At 43.1% G+C, this 13934-nt stretch overlaps 12 non-coding genes and 1 pseudogene across 12 annotated transcripts; all 13 read left to right on the forward strand.

Moving 5' to 3' along the window:
• The first annotated feature begins 245 nt into the window (after nt 1–245).
• LOC144041009 (U2 spliceosomal RNA) lies at nt 246–436 on the forward strand. Its single transcript, XR_013289963.1, has one exon. It is a non-coding gene; the product is annotated as a U2 spliceosomal RNA (small nuclear RNA).
• A 466-nt stretch (nt 437–902) lies between these two features.
• LOC144041025 (U1 spliceosomal RNA) lies at nt 903–1066 on the forward strand. Its single transcript, XR_013289976.1, has one exon. It is a non-coding gene; the product is annotated as a U1 spliceosomal RNA (small nuclear RNA).
• Nucleotides 1067–6652: 5586 nt separating this feature from the next.
• Nucleotides 6653–6843, forward strand: LOC144041024 (U2 spliceosomal RNA). Its single transcript, XR_013289975.1, has one exon. It is a non-coding gene; the product is annotated as a U2 spliceosomal RNA (small nuclear RNA).
• A 466-nt stretch (nt 6844–7309) lies between these two features.
• On the forward strand, nt 7310–7473 carry LOC144041027 (U1 spliceosomal RNA). The gene has a single exon (XR_013289978.1). It is a non-coding gene; the product is annotated as a U1 spliceosomal RNA (small nuclear RNA).
• Nucleotides 7474–8073: 600 nt separating this feature from the next.
• LOC144041010 (U2 spliceosomal RNA) lies at nt 8074–8264 on the forward strand. The gene has a single exon (XR_013289964.1). It is a non-coding gene; the product is annotated as a U2 spliceosomal RNA (small nuclear RNA).
• A 466-nt stretch (nt 8265–8730) lies between these two features.
• LOC144040992 (U1 spliceosomal RNA) lies at nt 8731–8894 on the forward strand. The gene has a single exon (XR_013289946.1). It is a non-coding gene; the product is annotated as a U1 spliceosomal RNA (small nuclear RNA).
• Nucleotides 8895–9494: 600 nt separating this feature from the next.
• LOC144041015 (U2 spliceosomal RNA) lies at nt 9495–9685 on the forward strand. The gene has a single exon (XR_013289969.1). It is a non-coding gene; the product is annotated as a U2 spliceosomal RNA (small nuclear RNA).
• A 466-nt stretch (nt 9686–10151) lies between these two features.
• LOC144041005 (U1 spliceosomal RNA) lies at nt 10152–10315 on the forward strand. Its single transcript, XR_013289959.1, has one exon. It is a non-coding gene; the product is annotated as a U1 spliceosomal RNA (small nuclear RNA).
• Nucleotides 10316–10915: 600 nt separating this feature from the next.
• On the forward strand, nt 10916–11086 carry LOC144041020 (U2 spliceosomal RNA; annotated as a pseudogene).
• A 466-nt stretch (nt 11087–11552) lies between these two features.
• Nucleotides 11553–11716, forward strand: LOC144040999 (U1 spliceosomal RNA). The gene has a single exon (XR_013289953.1). It is a non-coding gene; the product is annotated as a U1 spliceosomal RNA (small nuclear RNA).
• Nucleotides 11717–12316: 600 nt separating this feature from the next.
• LOC144041007 (U2 spliceosomal RNA) lies at nt 12317–12507 on the forward strand. The gene has a single exon (XR_013289961.1). It is a non-coding gene; the product is annotated as a U2 spliceosomal RNA (small nuclear RNA).
• A 470-nt stretch (nt 12508–12977) lies between these two features.
• LOC144040993 (U1 spliceosomal RNA) lies at nt 12978–13141 on the forward strand. The gene has a single exon (XR_013289947.1). It is a non-coding gene; the product is annotated as a U1 spliceosomal RNA (small nuclear RNA).
• A 600-nt stretch (nt 13142–13741) lies between these two features.
• LOC144041018 (U2 spliceosomal RNA) lies at nt 13742–13932 on the forward strand. Its single transcript, XR_013289971.1, has one exon. It is a non-coding gene; the product is annotated as a U2 spliceosomal RNA (small nuclear RNA).
• The last annotated feature ends 2 nt before the right edge of the window (nt 13933–13934 follow it).

Consider the following 13934-nt stretch of genomic DNA (forward strand, 5'->3'; position numbering starts at 1 on the left):
AAATCTATTCTCATACGGCAGAAGGAGTTCAGTTTATTTATTCATCCATGGTTTAATGCCGAATTCTATTGGGTCGACGTGAAGCACGTGACACAAAACATGCACAAACACACGAACATCTGAAAACATTCACATTAATGTTCAACACGTTCGATGCGTTGTTTGGCGTGTCGGGTGATGTGTGTAACCGCAACTTAAAGTTGTAGTCTCTGGAATTGAGTTCTTGCCTCTGACCCTTTGTGGGTATCGCTTCTCGGCCTTTTGGCTAAGATCAAGTGTAGTATCTGTTCTTATCAGTTTAATATCTGATACGTCCCCTACCCGGGGACCATATATTAAATTGATTTTTGGAACTGGGAGATGGAATAGGGGCTTGCTCCGTCCACTCCACGCATCGACCTGGTATTGCAGTATCTCCAGGAACGGTGCAATCCCTGAAATTGTCAAATAAAAACCGCTAGAATTTTGGGATAATTCGGTACTTATTAAGTATCAGTAAGCCATTTTGATTCGCGTATGCATAATAGAAACGCGATGTTTACATTATGAGGTGACAGGAGCATTTTAGATGGACATTACGGTGCAGTGGGTGCTGCACCAGCCTTGTTGGAGAAGGTTAAACTAATAAAGTGTTTAATCTTAGTAAGATATTCATTTGTGTGCAACTTTTGCTGTCATGTTATTAAAAGTTTTGTGATCGTGACAGTATACATGTCATGTGAATGGAGGTCCTGTAGGTGGCAGTAGCATTTTAGATGCACATCCAACACACTCCTAACCGAATGTGTTGGTCTGCTTGTGACGTCAAAAAAGCATTACTTGGATATGTTCACGTGATATGAAACCATCGCTTCACATAGTGTGCGCGTGAATGACTCTCGTGCTCGCGCCGCATCCAACTCATACTTACCTGGCAGGGGAGATACCATGATCAAGAAGGTGGTTCACCCAGGGTGAGGCTCAGCCATTGCACTCCGGCTGTGCTGACCCCTGCGAATTCCCCAAATGTGGGAATCTCGACTGCATAATTTCTGATAGTGGGGGACTGCGTTCGCGCTCTCCCCTGATCAATATGTGAATAATAATACATGAGAAAAATCAGGATAGGATGCACATGAGTTCGCTCCGCACAGAAACACCCTGACAAGTGTCAATCTGCTGTTTGAAGGAGAAATCACTCAATGGTGATTTGAGTCACATGCCCCTTTTCATCAATTCACAAGGATAGAGTCACACTGGGAATGAAGTCCCGTGACCTTTCCTGCGATCTCTGGCAGTGAGCCAGGGTTCGGAAAAAGGCTGACAACGCCTCTAATAAAAAAAAATAAAATAAAAAAAACGATATCATCAACCAACGACTGACGAACATCCTTCTCCTTCGACAAAAGAACTTCTTCTCAAGATGGCTTCGATGAAGAACTCTGCTACTAATTGCTGCATTGTAACGGTTTTTCTCTTGTTAATTGTTGTGCCATTTTGGTTCTTCATGAAACCCCTTGACGTGAGTTTGAATACAACACACCGTGATAAAAGAAATGTTATTTCCACCCAAATTCCGTGGATAATGAACTGGGCGTATAATAACTCAATTGTCCTGACCGTTGCTCCTAACACAAACACATCTGTCAAACTCCCCATTAAATCTTTGAAGGGATTTAGTAGTGGGGGGCCGACGAAGGGGGGCCTTTGGCTCAAGTACTGGTGGTATTTGACAGGTAGTGTTTTACGACTGGACTGGAGTACATTCCTTACCACCCAAAATGGCCAATACTGGCCGCCAGGTTCCAGTAGGGAGGCAGTTTATTTTGCCAAGAGAGTAACATTGAGGAGAATGGGACATCATTTTGAATTAACTTTTGTTTTTCCTGAAGGTAATATCCGGCCACCTAATGTAACCATAAATAACACTTTTTGTTATGGCCTAATGCTGTGGGCATGGTTCTCTGGAACTGATCCCTATTTTCCAATTTAAATTTGCATTGATAAAACTATGAGTAAGACAGAACAACCTAAAATGACTAAATATACAATGGAGTCTGGGGTAGAAGCTTTTAGTGTCCAAATTGATGAAGTAAGTGAATGGTTTCGGGTAACAACGGGCCTGTCTGGTGGCAGTAATAATTGGCTGCTGTTAGCAAATGCAGCAGCACAGGCTTCTGGAGAAGATTGCGTCGTATGTGTGGGCCCAAGACCTTTATTGAGGGTGATTCCTGTTAAAATAGAGGATAAATGTGTAATGGAACTAATGAATAAAACTGTCCCCAATGATAAATGCTCTAAATGGGATAAAGTTTATCCACTGGTTGATTGGCAAGATACTAAACCTATTTTTTCAAATAAAGTGGCGGATGGTGGTTTTTCATGTATTAAAATGTCAGGTACTGGGAAACAATTGGGAAGACTGAACCACACCACTCACTGCATTTCAGCAACAGATGTGGGTCGTAAATTCCAGCCTCAGTCCAGAGCTGACATTTGGTGGTGGTGTGGGGACAGCCGAATATTTGATAAGTTACCTCTGAATATGAAGGGATATTGTGCTCTCATCACCCTCCTTCTGCCAGTAGATATTTTCCCTACATCGGTTGATAACCTTCTGCAAATTGTTAATACTTGGCAACCAAATTTTTCTCATTCTTTTCAGAGGGCCAAAAGATCCACTTGGCAGGATCAAAATGTTCCCACATACATAGATGCGATTGGAGTGCCACGCGGGGTCCCAGATGAGTATAAGATTGCGGACCAGGTGGCTTCAGGTTTTGAATCTTTGATTTGCTGGTGGTGTACCATTAACAAAAATGTAGATAGGATTAATTATGTACATTACAATGTTCAAAGACTAGGAAATTGGACTCAATCAGGTTTCGAAGCAGTACACGGCCAGTTGTCAGCTACATCTTTAATGGCTTTTCAGAATCGTATAGCCCTTGATATGTTACTTGCAGAAAGGGGTGGTGTTTGTTCAATGTTCGCAGAACAATGTTGTACTTTTATTCCTAATAACACTGCACCGGATGGAAGTTTAACCAATGCCATTGAGGGACTCCGAACACTTAAAAAAAAAATGAAAGAGCAGTCCGGTATCGATACGTCAATTTGGATAACTGGATGGATGCTTTTGGAAGATATAAAAATTTGGTTTCAGCTTTTTTGACAACTTGCGGTTGTTGCTGTATTCCTTGTTTAAGATCGTTGTGCACGCGGCTTATTGCCACAGCCATTGAAAAGCAAGATGTACAAAACAAGTCGTCTTATATGATGGTTGAATCTGTAACTTCTAAAGCTATGACCGCGGTGGCGACTTCAGATGAAGATCCGGCTGGAATTTTTCTCTAGACTATTTCTAAGGGATTTAATGTCTTATTTTGAACAAATATAGTTTGTTCATTGAGGGACTGAAGACATTTAACATTTTCTATGCATATTTTTACTGTTTATGAATTTACTTATAGTATATAGATGCCATTTAACTGATAATGTTTGTGTGAAATATATTGGACATATAACTGTAGTGTAAGGAATAACACTTTTCACTCCCTTCCAGCTGGTGAGACAGGAATGCACATGGGAGGCATGCATGTTCTCAAGTTGATAACACTGTGGGTCTTAGGGAGTCTAGGTCGCAGGGTCGTACCTGTCTAGTCATATATTTCCGGCTCTGGACGAAACTGGAGTAAACATGTCAATGAATCACTTGTCTGTTTATTATAATTGCTAACCCTTTGTCCAGCCTCAGAGGAGGAGTATGCTTTTTTCCTCTATAAAGCGACTGTGTGTTTTTCATATGGACACACTCGAGGCTTAACATCACCTTTGAATGTAAGCATGTCTTGTGTCTTTTAGGAGCTCCTAAAATAAATCTTTTGCAAAAGAAGCTTCTTCATCAGATCTCATTTTTCAATTATTTTTGAACACGCAAAGATTACACTTAATATAGTAATCAACTAATACCTTCAAAGGCCAGGCTGTGAAGGTGAGGGATGAGGACGGCATCTGGAACTGTGCCTGGCGGGTACCCATTCAACAATGGCAGGACCCCCAGGGCTTCCAGGGCCTGAAACATCTCCCATCAATGATAGTCTTGGGTGAAAACCGGGGCTACATACATTACCAGGGTCAGCCCAAGCTCTGCCGCAAGTGTGGTGAGCATGGACACCTGGCGGAAGCGTGTGAGAAAACCATTTGTAGAAAATGTCGAGTAATTGGGCTTACTTTTGAAGAATGTACCAATGGCAGAAAGTGCAATCTCTGTGGGGAAACTAACCACCTCTACAGAAATTGTCCAAAATCATTTGCCAACAAACTGAAGGCTGGAAAAGAAATGGCACAAGGAAATGAAAAGGAAGGTGACAAACAAATTGAATGTCCTGAAGGAAATTCAAATTTCCCTCCAAATCCTGTCATTGGTGGAGAGGGGACAGGTGAGGAGGGGCAAGGGGAGGGGAGCAGGCCGGCCCCACCAATCGGGAGCTCAGAGGAAAGTGAAATGCTGCAAGAAATACCAGCAAGTGAGTCAAGTGAAGTCAGTCCAAATGAGACTGACAGCGAAGACACCCAGATCACTTGTGCTCAAAATAACAAAAGGCTTGCCTCTCAACGGTCCTCTGAGTCTCCCCTGTCTGCAGAGAAGAGGGGAAGGCCCGGGAGCTCAGATAGCGAGGTGGGGGAGTTCAGGGTCTTCCCCTCGAGCTCACCAAATGAACTCTCCTTTTTAAACATAGTACTGCAATCAACGCCAAAAAGCAAAAACACTATGAATTTAAGGTTGCGTGAGCGATCACCACCTCGAGTGCCTCTGAGAGATGACCAGTGTTTTAGCTCTGCCCCTTTTGCTGAGGTAAAGGAAGAAATAAGCTCTCGAGAAATACCTTAGCTACTGCCTTGTTTTAAAAAAAAATAATGTTCTCTTAAAATTTTGTAACCCTATCTGTGTTTTTTAAATTTTTAATCATACCTATGACCCTCACCTTCTCAACTATTAACGTTAGAAGCGTGAAGTCAAAGATTAGAGCTCAGAGCGTTTTAACATTTTTAAAAACTTTTAAATCTGATCTGTTTTTAATCCAAGAATGTGGCATACCCTTTTTAAGAAATTATAAACAGTGGGAGGAAATGTGGCCACACCCATCATTATGGAGTGGTTCAAACGAAAATAGAAATGATGGAGTGGCTATTTTAATAAATAATCCTCAGATTGTTTTTAAGGGGAGCACAGTGGTGAGAGACGGACGAGCACTTTTAGCACACTTAACTTTTACAGAACAGGATTTTAGCATTTTAAATATTTATGGTTCTAATGAAAAGCATGACAGGTATGATATTTTAGAGAATTTGCAGTCCCACATGCTCGGTCATAACCCACTAATTATGGGAGGCGATTTTAATTGTATTTTAAATAGGAAGGACAGGAAGGGAGCCGGGGAGGATTTTAAAATTGACAAAACATCGGTTTTATTGCAAGACATGTGCCGCGTATTCAAATTAGATGACTGCTTTAAAACCATGCATCCAAGAGAGGAGGGCTTCACCTGGTTTAGTGGTGACGGCACCAGAGCCTCTCGCATAGATTACATATTTACACGGGGTTGGACACAGACTGATGCTAGATTAACTCCTGTCTTTTTCTCAGATCACCTAATGCTGTCTTGCACCCTTTCACTTTCTTCTGGAGTGACTATTGGAAGAGGTCTGTGGAAATTGAACTGCTCCCTGCTTGAGGACGAGGCCTTGGTCCCTCAGTACAGGGAGCGGTACAAGGACTGGCAGACCCTTCAAGACCTTTACAAATCACGGGCACAGTGGTGGGAAATGATGAAGGAGCGGCAAACAGTGAGTCAAGTGCGCGGGCTTGCATTCGGCAAGCTCACAACAGTTTGGCGCAACGTCAACCATCCTGCCCTCCCAAACAGACTCCGGGACCTGTCGTGGATGGTGGCTCACGAGATTCTCCCAGTCAGGGCCGTTATGCACTCCCGAGGAATGTCAGCGCACTCAACCTGCCCCCGACCTGGTTGTGGCGCCCAGGAGTCGGTGAGGCACCTCCTCTGGGAGTGCAGTGCTGCCGTAGACCTGTGGGCGACAGCCGGCCACCTGAGAAAATTCCCGGACTTGCCAGCAAAGGAGGTCCTAAATGAACAATACGTGCTCTATGGGGTGAGCCAAGTCGAGCGTTCCCGGGAGGAGTTTGCAGAAGACTGGCTCACCCTTGCCGCCATCAAAGACGCCATGTGGACCTCCAAAAACTTGCTGGTAAGGAGGCACAGGCACAGGCAGACCCCCCCCCCCCCCGTGGCTGTGCTCTTAATGGCTGCAGGGACCATCGAAGCTGCACGCGGCAGGCCAAGGACACACCCACCAAGAAGCGTCGCCTGTGCCCGCCCGGAGGAGGGAACCGGAGCTACACGATGAAGGTCTCGGCAGCGACGGCCTGGCTCTCCGGGAGAGGCAGGAAGGAAGGAGCACAAAGAGTGACTCGGCAGGTCCTGGACAAGCGCTGTTTGAGAGGGTGGGATGAAGACCCACTTAGTAATGCAGTGCTACGCTCCTGCACAATAGATATGAATGTGGTTTTTAAATTTTTAAATTGTTTTTATTTTTACATGTCATGTTAAGGACAAAATGAATGCTCCATATTGGAGAAATGTGACTTGTGATTGATTTAAAAGTGACAATAAAAACATGAAAAGAAAATCTGTTCTTATCAGTTTAATATCTGATACGTCCCCTACCCGGGGACCATATATTAAATTGATTTTTGGAACTGGGAGATGGAATAGGGGCTTGCTCCGTCCACTCCACGCATCAATCTGGTATTGCAGTATCTCCAGGAACGGTGCAATCCCTGAAATTGTCAAATAAAAACCGCTAGAATTTTGGGATAATTCGGTACTTATTAAGTATCAGTAAGCCATTTTGATTCGCGTATGCATAATAGAAACGCGATGTTTACATTATGAGGTGACAGGAGCATTTTAGATGGACATTACGGTGCAGTGGGTGCTGCACCAGCCTTGTTGGAGAAGGTTAAACTAATAAAGTGTTTAATCTTAGCAAGATATTCATTTGTGTGCAACTTTTGCTGTCATGTTATTAAAAGTTTTGTGATCGTGACAGTATACATGTCATGTGAATGGAGGTCCTGTAGGTGGCAGTAGCATTTTAGATGCACATCCAACACACTCCTAACCGAATGTGTTGGTCTGCTTGTGACGTCAAAAAAGCATTACTTGGATATGTTCACGTGATATGAAACCATCGCTTCACATAGTGTGCGCGTGAATGACTCTCGTGCTCGCGCCGCATCCAACTCATACTTACCTGGCAGGGGAGATACCATGATCAAGAAGGTGGTTCACCCAGGGTGAGGCTCAGCCATTGCACTCCGGCTGTGCTGACCCCTGCGAATTCCCCAAATGTGGGAATCTCGACTGCATAATTTCTGATAGTGGGGGACTGCGTTCGCGCTCTCCCCTGATCAATATGTGAATAATAATACATGAGAAAAATCAGGATAGGATGCACATGAGTTAGCTCCGCACAGAAACACCCTGACCGTAATTTAAAAAGTACTTCAGCTGTAGTTAGGAATAATTATAATAATTTGAAGGGTTCTCGTCCAAATTGATGAATAGAGGTAGTTCAGCTCCACTACGTTAACGGCGATCGAGTGCTACTGTCATTTTGCCAACAAGCAGGAAACAGGAAGTAGTCAATAGTAGCCAATAAGTGTCTTTTTGTCAAAATGTTGATTAAACGGCTACTCTGTTTCAGCCACAGCATTATACCAACCGAGTGTTATTGCAAATGACTAATTATTTTCGTCAGTTAAAAATCTATTCTCATACGGCAGAAGGAGTTCAGTTTATTTATTCATCCATGGTTTAATGCCGAATTCTATTGGGTCGACGTGAAGCACGTGACACAAAACATGCACAAACACACGAACATCTGAAAACATTCACATTAATGTTCAACACGTTCGATGCGTTGTTTGGCGTGTCGGGTGATGTGTGTAACCGCAACTTAAAGTTGTAGTCTCTGGAATTGAGTTCTTGCCTCTGACCCTTTGTGGGTATCGCTTCTCGGCCTTTTGGCTAAGATCAAGTGTAGTATCTGTTCTTATCAGTTTAATATCTGATACGTCCCCTACCCGGGGACCATATATTAAATTGATTTTTGGAACTGGGAGATGGAATAGGGGCTTGCTCCGTCCACTCCACGCATCGACCTGGTATTGCAGTATCTCCAGGAACGGTGCAATCCCTGAAATTGTCAAATAAAAACCGCTAGAATTTTGGGATAATTCGGTACTTATTAAGTATCAGTAAGCCATTTTGATTCGCGTATGCATAATAGAAACGCGATGTTTACATTATGAGGTGACAGGAGCATTTTAGATGGACATTACGGTGCAGTGGGTGCTGCACCAGCCTTGTTGGAGAAGGTTAAACTAATAAAGTGTTTAATCTTAGTAAGATATTCATTTGTGTGCAACTTTTGCTGTCATGTTATTAAAAGTTTTGTGATCGTGACAGTATACATGTCATGTGAATGGAGGTCCTGTAGGTGGCAGTAGCATTTTAGATGCACATCCAACACACTCCTAACCGAATGTGTTGGTCTGCTTGTGACGTCAAAAAAGCATTACTTGGATATGTTCACGTGATATGAAACCATCGCTTCACATAGTGTGCGCGTGAATGACTCTCGTGCTCGCGCCGCATCCAACTCATACTTACCTGGCAGGGGAGATACCATGATCAAGAAGGTGGTTCACCCAGGGTGAGGCTCAGCCATTGCACTCCGGCTGTGCTGACCCCTGCGAATTCCCCAAATGTGGGAATCTCGACTGCATAATTTCTGATAGTGGGGGACTGCGTTCGCGCTCTCCCCTGATCAATATGTGAATAATAATACATGAGAAAAATCAGGATAGGATGCACATGAGTTCGCTCCGCACAGAAACACCCTGACCGTAATTTAAAAAGTACTTCAGCTGTAGTTAGGAATAATTATAATAATTTGAAGGGTTCTCGTCCAAATTGATGAATAGAGGTAGTTCAGCTCCACTACGTTAACGGCGATCGAGTGCTACTGTCATTTTGCCAACAAGCAGGAAACAGGAAGTAGTCAATAGTAGCCAATAAGTGTCTTTTTGTCAAAATGTTGATTAAACGGCTACTCTGTTTCAGCCACAGCATTATACCAACCGAGTGTTATTGCAAATGACTAATTATTTTCGTCAGTTAAAAATCTATTCTCATACGGCAGAAGGAGTTCAGTTTATTTATTCATCCATGGTTTAATGCCGAATTCTATTGGGTCGACGTGAAGCACGTGACACAAAACATGCACAAACACACGAACATCTGAAAACATTCACATTAATGTTCAACACGTTCGATGCGTTGTTTGGCGTGTCGGGTGATGTGTGTAACCGCAACTTAAAGTTGTAGTCTCTGGAATTGAGTTCTTGCCTCTGACCCTTTGTGGGTATCGCTTCTCGGCCTTTTGGCTAAGATCAAGTGTAGTATCTGTTCTTATCAGTTTAATATCTGATACGTCCCCTACCCGGGGACCATTTATTAAATTGATTTTTGTAACTGGGAGATGGAATAGGGGCTTGCTCCGTCCACTCCACGCATCGACCTGGTATTGCAGTATCTCCAGGAACGGTGCAATCCTTGAAATTGTCAAATAAAAACCACTAGAATTTTGGGATAATTCGGTACTTATTAAGTATCAGTAAGCCGTTTTGATTCGCGTATGCATAATAGAAACGTGATGTTTACGTTATGAGGTGACAGGAGCGTTTTAGATGGACATTACGGTGCAGTGGGTGCTGCACCAGCCTTGTTGGAGAAGGTTAAACTAATAAAGTGTTTAATCTTAGTAAGATATTCATTTGTGTGCAACTTTTGCTGTCATGTTATTAAAAGTTTTGTGATCGTGACAGTATACATGTCATGTGAATGGAGGTCCTGTAGGTGGCAGTAGCATTTTAGATGCACATCCAACACACTCCTAACCGAATGTGTTGGTCTGCTTGTGACGTCAAAAAAGCATTACTTGGATATGTTCACGTGATATGAAACCATCGCTTCACATAGTGTGCGCGTGAATGACTCTCGTGCTCGCGCCGCATCCAACTCATACTTACCTGGCAGGGGAGATACCATGATCAAGAAGGTTGTTCACCCAGGGTGAGGCTCAGCCATTGCACTCCGGCTGTGCTGACCCCTGCGAATTCCCCAAATGTGGGAATCTCGACTGCATAATTTCTGATAGTGGGGGACTGCGTTCGCGCTCTCCCCTGATCAATATGTGAATAATAATAAATGAGAAAAATCAGGATAGGATGCACATGAGTTCGCTCCGCACAGAAACACCCTGACCGTAATTTAAAAAGTACTTCAGCTGTAGTTAGGAATAATTATAATAATTTGAAGGGTTCTCGTCCAAATTGATGAATAGAGGTAGTTCAGCTCCACTACGTTAACGGCGATCGAGTGCTACTGTCATTTTGCCAACAAGCAGGAAACAGGAAGTAGTCAATAGTAGCCAATAAGTGTCTTTTTGTCAAAATGTTGATTAAACGGCTACTCTGTTTCAGCCACAGCATTATACCAACCGAGTGTTATTGCAAATGACTAATTATTTTCGTCAGTTAAAAATCTATTCTCATACGGCAGAAGGAGTTCAGTTTATTTATTCATCCATGGTTTAATGCCGAATTCTATTGGGTCGACGTGAAGCACGTGACACAAAACATGCACAAACACACGAACATCTGAAAACATTCACATTAATGTTCAACACGTTCGATGCGTTGTTTGGCGTGTCGGGTGATGTGTGTAACCGCAATTTAAAGTTGTAGTCTCTGGAATTGAGTTCTTGCCTCTGACCCTTTGTGGGTATCGCTTCTCGGCCTTTTGGCTAAGATCAAGTTGTAGTATCTGATATGTCCCCTACCCGGGGACCATATATTAAATTGATTTTTGGAACTGGGAGATGGAATAGGGGCTTGCTCCGTCCACTCCACGCATCGACCTGGTATTGCAGTATCTCCAGGAACGGTGCAATCCCTGAAATTGTCAAATAAAAACCGCTAGAATTTTGGGATAATTCGGTACTTATTAAGTATCAGTAAGCCATTTTGATTCGCGTATGCATAATAGAAACGCGATGTTTACATTATGAGGTGACAGGAGCATTTTAGATGGACATTACGGTGCAGTGGGTGCTGCACCAGCCTTGTTGGAGAAGGTTAAACTAATAAAGTGTTTAATCTTAGCAAGATATTCATTTGTGTGCAACTTTTGCTGTCATGTTATTAAAAGTTTTGTGATCGTGACAGTATACATGTCATGTGAATGGAGGTCCTGTAGGTGGCAGTAGCATTTTAGATGCACATCCAACACACTCCTAACCGAATGTGTTGGTCTGCTTGTGACGTCAAAAAAGCATTACTTGGATATGTTCACGTGATATGAAACCATCGCTTCACATAGTGTGCGCGTGAATGACTCTCGTGCTCGCGCCGCATCCAACTCATACTTACCTGGCAGGGGAGATACCATGATCAAGAAGGTGGTTCACCCAGGGTGAGGCTCAGCCATTGCACTCCGGCTGTGCTGACCCCTGCGAATTCCCCGAATGTGGGAATCTCGACTGCATAATTTCTGATAGTGGGGGACTGCGTTCGCGCTCTCCCCTGATCAATATGTGAATAATAATACATGAGAAAAATCAGGATAGGATGCACATGAGTTCGCTCCGCACAGAAACACCCTGACCGTAATTTAAAAAGTACTTCAGCTGTAGTTAGGAATAATTATAATAATTTGAAGGGTTCTCGTCCAAATTGATGAATAGAGGTAGTTCAGCTCCACTACGTTAACGGCGATCGAGTGCTACTGTCATTTTGCCAACAAGCAGGAAACAGGAAGTAGTCAATAGTAGCCAATAAGTGTCTTTTTGTCAAAATGTTGATTAAACGGCTACTCTGTTTCAGCCACAGCATTATACCAACCGAGTGTTATTGCAAATGACTAATTATTTTCGTCAGTTAAAAATCTATTCTCATACGGCAGAAGGAGTTCAGTTTATTTATTCATCCATGGTTTAATGCCGAATTCTATTGGGTCGACGTGAAGCACGTGACACAAAACATGCACAAACACACGAACATCTGAAAACATTCACATTAATGTTCAACACGTTCGATGCGTTGTTTGGCGTGTCGGGTGATGTGTGTAACCGCAACTTAAAGTTGTAGTCTCTGGAATTGAGTTCTTGCCTCTGACCCTTTGTGGGTATCGCTTCTCGGCCTTTTGGCTAAGATCAAGTGTAGTATCTGTTCTTATCAGTTTAATATCTGATACGTCCCCGACCCGGGGACCATATATTAAATTGATTTTTGGAACTGGGAGATGGAATAGGGGCTTGCTCCATCCACTCCACGCATCGACCTGGTATTGCAGTATCTCCAGGAACGGTGCACCCCCTGAAATTGTCAAATAAAAACCGCTATAATTTTGGGATAATTCGGTACTTATTAAGTATCAGTAAGCCATTTTTATTCGCGTATGCATAATAATAGAAACGCGATGTTTACATTATGAGGTGACAGGAGCATTTTAGATGGACATTACGGTGCAGTGGGTGCTGCACCAGCCTTGTTGGAGAAGGTTAAACTAATAAAGTGTTTAATCTTAGTAAGATATTCATTTGTGTGCAACTTTTGCTGTCATGTTATTAAAAGTTTTGTGATCGTGACAGTATACATGTCATGTGAAAGGAGGTCCTGTAGGTGGCAGTAGCATTTTAGATGCACATCCAACACACTCCTAACCGAATGTGTTGGTTCTTTTTGTTACGTCAAAAAAGCATTACTTGGATATGTTCACGTGATATGAAACCATCGCTTCACATAGTGTGCGCGTGAATGACTCTCGTGCTCGCGCCGCATCCAACTCATACTTACCTGGCAGGGGAGATACCATGATCAAGAAGGTGGTTCACCCAGGGTGAGGCTCAGCCATTGCACTCCGGCTGTGCTGACCCCTGCGAATTCCCCAAATGTGGGAATCTCGACTGCATAATTTCTGATAGTGGGGGACTGCGTTCGCGCTCTCCCCTGATCAATATGTGAATAATAATACATGAGAAAAATCAGGATAGGATGCACATGAGTTCGCTCCGCACAGAAACACCCTGACCGTAATTTAAAAAGTACTTCAGCTGTAGTTAGGAATAATTATAATAATTTGAAGGGTTCTCGTCCAAATTGATGAATAGAGGTAGTTCAGCTCCACTACGTTAACGGCGATCGAGTGCTACTGTCATTTTGCCAACAAGCAGGAAACAGGAAGTAGTCAATAGTAGCCAATAAGTGTCTTTTTGTCAAAATGTTGATTAAACGGCTACTCTGTTTCAGCCACAGCATTATACCAACCGAGTGTTATTGCAAATGACTAATTATTTTCGTCAGTTAAAAATCTATTCTCATACGGCAGAAGGAGTTCAGTTTATTTATTCATCCATGGTTTAATGCCGAATTCTATTGGGTCGACGTGAAGCACGTGACACAAAACATGCACAAACACACGAACATCTGAAAACATTCACATTAATGTTCAACACGTTCGATGCGTTGTTTGGCGTGTCGGGTGATGTGTGTAACCGCAACTTAAAGTTGTAGTCTCTGGAATTGAGTTCTTGCCTCTGACCCTTTGTGGGTATCGCTTCTCGGCCTTTTGGCTAAGATCAAGTGTAGTATCTGTTCTTATCAGTTTGATATCTGATACGTCCCCTACCCGGGGACCATATATTAAATTGATTTTTGGAACTGGGAGATGGAATAGGGGCTTGCTCCGTCCACTCCACGCATCGACCTGGTATTACAGTATCTCCAGGAACGGTGCAATCCCTGA

This window comes from Vanacampus margaritifer, unplaced genomic scaffold (genome assembly GCF_051991255.1).
Source record: "Vanacampus margaritifer isolate UIUO_Vmar unplaced genomic scaffold, RoL_Vmar_1.0 HiC_scaffold_85, whole genome shotgun sequence".
Classification (NCBI taxonomy): Eukaryota; Metazoa; Chordata; class Actinopteri; order Syngnathiformes; family Syngnathidae; genus Vanacampus; species Vanacampus margaritifer.